The following is a 4,683-nucleotide window of genomic DNA, read 5'->3' on the forward strand; positions in this document are numbered from 1 at the left end:
GAGAACGGTATTTAGTATTAAACGCAGACTTGTTTAAAGAAACGGCCAGTTTTACATGCACGTATTTATTTAATTTTATATATATTTTAAAGAAATAATTCAACTATATGTCTCTTGCCTTTAAAGTGAGGTTGGAGGCCTTATTTATATTTGTGATAATAGTGTAGTAGGTATAACGCAGTGTTCTTACTTTATCATTCAAACTATTTCCAAATTGGATTTTATACAAAAGCAATAATATATCTGAATCTTACCTTACACGCTTACAGGTGGAATACCGTCATCAATGACGTCATATCCGGATGAAGCAAACTGCTTCTGTAAAAGCAATAGAACGATGATCATTTCATTTTACGAGTTCACTGTATCTATAGCTCCTGAAAATCTTACTCTTAATGTGCAATAGAGCTTTTGTTTAAAGCATAACCTGACAGAAAGTGTTTTTTTCTCGTAATGGACTCAACGCTTAATTTTTTCATAATACATTTGCATATAAAATTTGCCAAATTATCTTCAACTATTGAACTAAGTGCTGTATGGGTAAATACTAAATATTTTGATTTCTTACAAAATATCAAACACATATTCTTACCCTTGAATTAGTTGACAGTTTTAGCAGCCCTAATAGCAGAGTGGTTGACATTGGCATCCTTAACAATGGATGACAGACTCTCCGTTACAGACATATCAGCAATTTCTGTCAAATGAAAAAGTTATTTCATGTAGAATAAAAAAGTATATATTTTGAACAAAAAACTAAAATTATCCTTAAAAATACAAAAGGCCGTTGTAAACGTGCCCTATCATTTGCTGGGTTAAAACAGTTAGCATGTATTCAGGTGTGAAATGCTAGAAGTACGAAATGAACTGGGTACGAATGTTGCTCATGTGGTTATACTTGGTTTTTATTGCATACCACTTATCAAGATTAAAGTATTCATTGCTGTTGTAGTTTTTTCCCTTTTAATTTCGGGAATATAAAAGTCAGAAATAGGGAAATTGATGTCTTTGTTCTATTGAGAAAGATGCCGTTTTTCGGTATATCTTCGTATGTTACCTTTTTAAAATAAAGATATTTTATTATGTTTAAAGTAGTTTATTATGTTTATTATAAGTAGTAGTTATAAAAGAAAAATAAAACACTGCTTTAGAACATGTGTTATAATACTGCACGTTTTTTATGTCGCTTTTCATTGGATAATCGTGACTTTTACAGTATATAAAAAAGCCCTCCCGTCCAAAGATGTCAAGGTGGATAAAAATCCCTCCCTTGAAAATGACAGGGTGGACAAAAGCCATCCCATGAAAATGTCTGGGCGGATAAAAAGCCCTCTCGCAAAAATAACAGGGCGGACAAAAGCCCTTCCGCGGCAAATACATATATGTGGTTGAATATGTTGTTTTTCTTTTCTTATCAATGCACTCAGCATAAAAATTGTATATGAATATTATGGATATGTTTGTTTTCCATTGGCATGAGTGTGTTTGTATTAGCTTTTTCCTCACCGCCTCCGTGGTCGAGTGGTAAGATTCGATGACTTCTAATCCAGTTACCTCTCTGGCGTGGGTTCGATCCCCGGGAGATGCTTTGGTAGTTTAGCGCGGAGGAAGGTAGTCAAGTACTGGTGTAACTCTCCAGGAACGATGGTTAGGAAACTACCCGCCTATATGACTGAAATACTGTTGGAAAAAGGCGTAAAATGACACAAACAAACAAACAAACAAATATTAGCTTCAGCACATTCCTTACAGGTATCTAAATAATAAGTGCTAAAATCTGTAAGTGCATATTGATTCACATAAATATGATATGATAACTTCCATGTAAAGTTAAGACGAATAGAGTTATAAATGCTGAAAAGAAGATTAGATTAAATAAAAAAGTCCTAGACATAGGTATATTTTGAATGAAAGGTTCTAGCTTATACACAAACTAAGGCAAATAAAAAACAACAACTATATATGTAACAATCTTAACATATTGAGTGCATTGTAAAAAGCAGGTATCTAACGTACATATATATATTTGTTACGGGATGGATTTTGTCCCCTTGTTAATTTAACGGGAGGGCTTTTGTCCGTCCTGTCATTTTTACGGGAAGGCTTTTGTCCGCCAAGTCATTTTTGGACGGAGGCCTTTTGTCCGGGAGGGCTTTTGTCCGTTTCCCAGTTTTTTAAATACGGCTGCTGTTAATTTAAGAAATCTTTTTTTCAGAAATAAAAGTAAAATGTCTTATAAATTCGTTATTAATATTCCTAACAGTTAATATGATCGTATATATAAACAGCTTAGCGACTCTGGTTATATTGTCTTACAACCGTTTGCAGAATAAAATTTGGTTCAGGAATATTTTATTCTGTTTAAGTACAAGATCCATGTTTGTAAAAAAAAAGAAATAATCAACGAAACAGCCATTGTATAACCAATAAGGTCCAGCCGGAAGACAAAAGCCTCCCGTAGCTGTATTGTGCATTCATTCCCGGTCACTTCGGCGCAAAAACATAAGCATTGACCTGGCAGTGTTTTGACAGTCAAGTGGTGAACCTTTGGTTCATTTCCCGGCTACGCCCTTCCTACTAACTACGAACTTTGTAACAATTGACACTTACGGCTGATGATACTGGAGGACAATGATATGTTGTCGTCTGCTGGCCTCACTGTTACGGTGATGGTGTTGCTAGGCAACTCTTGTCTCAGAGTGTCGGCTGCCTTGTTTATGATGCATGTCACGTTTTGTAACTAAAATGGTTTTAAAAAAAACTTCATTTTTTATTATTGACACACGTACGATGACAAAGGGCGACACCATCGCATTGTCATACTCCATCGTTGTACTGTTGCTCTTTGTAATCGTATCGTGTCATACTTTGCATTTTTCGCTCTCAGAGAAAACGTGCTGGCCCAAACGGAACACCGTAGTATAAAAATAACAAGACATCGTGCTGTTGTGTTGTTACCATCGTGCTGTCGTGTTGTAACCATCGACTTTCGTATTGTAAACACCATACTGTGGTACTTCCACCATCATACTGTGGTACTTCCACCATTGTACTGTCGCTCTCTTATATATCTACTTATTCAAATTTCTGACCAAACTAAAAATAATAGATTTTTGAATCTTTTATAATTTGAAATTATTAATGAAATTGTAAATAAACTACATATATTTACCAAGTCCGTCGTCTGCTATGGTCTTTTCGTTTGCAATGATCGAGCTGTCTCTGTTGTATTTTCTGTATCAACAACATCGTCTGGAAAATAATGTGCTACCAGATTTTTATACTTCTTGCACTGTAAAAGAGAATATCTTTCTACTGTTAAAACATTTTCAATTTTCCTTAGGGCCTACTTGTAAAACATGTACAGTAACTTGCCACGCATGATATTTTAAATGGATCGGTTTAACTTTCACTCTGAACAATAAAAAATCATAACTTTAAATTTCAAAATAGATCTAGTCTTATAATTATATTAAAGAAATAATATATCCCAAACTGTGATTTTATCGCTCAATAACATCAATGTTTGGAGTTCGGATGCGAGAATCATATCACGAGGGCGTAGCCCGAGTGATAGAATGATGAACATCCGAACGACAAACAGTGATGTTATCCAGCGATAAAATCACCGATTTGGATATATTATTTTGATTCTAACACGACATAAACAAATAAATGCTGCCGTACCTGATATTAAGCAAAATTGCGCCTGATTTGTTTCCGTATTGTCAGCGCGTCGGATTTTATAGTGGTTACGTCACATGTATAATGATTACGTCACATTTCTAAATATAGATCGTCAATTAATAACACACACTTTCGGTTCTTCTATGTTCAATAGGGAAAAATGCGGATCGTGTTAGAATCAAAGGGACCCGGCACAGTGTTTGGATAGTGTAAAAAAAGTAATTCTAGAAAAAAAAATTATACTTTATATATGATATATAGACAAGCTTGTCTATATATTATATATAAAATACATATATATATTTTTTTAAATTACTTTTTTACACTATCCCAACACTGTGCTGGGTCCCTGTGATATAGACTATATATTATATATAAAATATATATATATATTTTTTTAAATTACTTTCTTACACTATCCCAACACTGTGCTGGGTCCCTGTGGTTAGAATGTTCCATTTGAACAAAACCATTTATCATTTTAGGCAATATACCAAATATATTACTGGCTGAATAGCGAACAGTGATGATCAGACGTCAAGGATTGTATTGGTAAGGTTTGTAGCCGCCATCAGTTAAATTTTCTAGCTTCTTTTAGAGTCAAACAAGGCCATTACAGTTTTCCTTTAGAAAATTAACGACACTGCATATTTATAGATCTTTAAGAATAACTTAACTCTGATAATTGTTTTTTCCCATTATTATATCACCATGCAATGGTTATTACTATTCATCATCATATCACCATCATTATCATCATCGCTATAATAATTATTTTTATTATTAGACTTAATATTAATAATGTCCTTTATGCCGTGTAACACCGCAAAACGTCCATACCGCAAAACGTACGCGTGTGGACGTTTTGCGGCGCATATCGTACACATGTGTACGTTTTGCGGTGCATATCGTACTTGGTACGTTTTGCGGTGAGAGTGTGCCTTTGCGTCGCATATCGTTTATATTTTCTGTATAAAAACATATTCATTATAAACG

The 4,683-nt window shown here is 34.2% G+C and overlaps 1 long non-coding RNA gene across 1 annotated transcript; it reads right to left on the bottom strand.

The window, feature by feature from the left end:
• Nucleotides 1-254: 254 nt before the first annotated feature.
• On the bottom strand, nt 255-3,394 carry LOC132720243 (uncharacterized). Its single transcript, XR_009624317.1, has 4 exons — nt 3,173-3,394; nt 2,611-2,740; nt 593-697; nt 255-318 (listed from the first exon to the last, which is right to left on the bottom strand). It is a non-coding gene; the product is annotated as an uncharacterized LOC132720243 (long non-coding RNA).
• Nucleotides 3,395-4,683: the final 1,289 nt, after the last annotated feature.

The sequence above is a fragment of the Ruditapes philippinarum genome, unplaced genomic scaffold (genome assembly GCF_026571515.1).
Source record: "Ruditapes philippinarum isolate M1 unplaced genomic scaffold, ASM2657151v2 ctg5142_1_1_1_1, whole genome shotgun sequence".
NCBI lineage: Eukaryota > Metazoa > Mollusca > Bivalvia > Venerida > Veneridae > Ruditapes > Ruditapes philippinarum.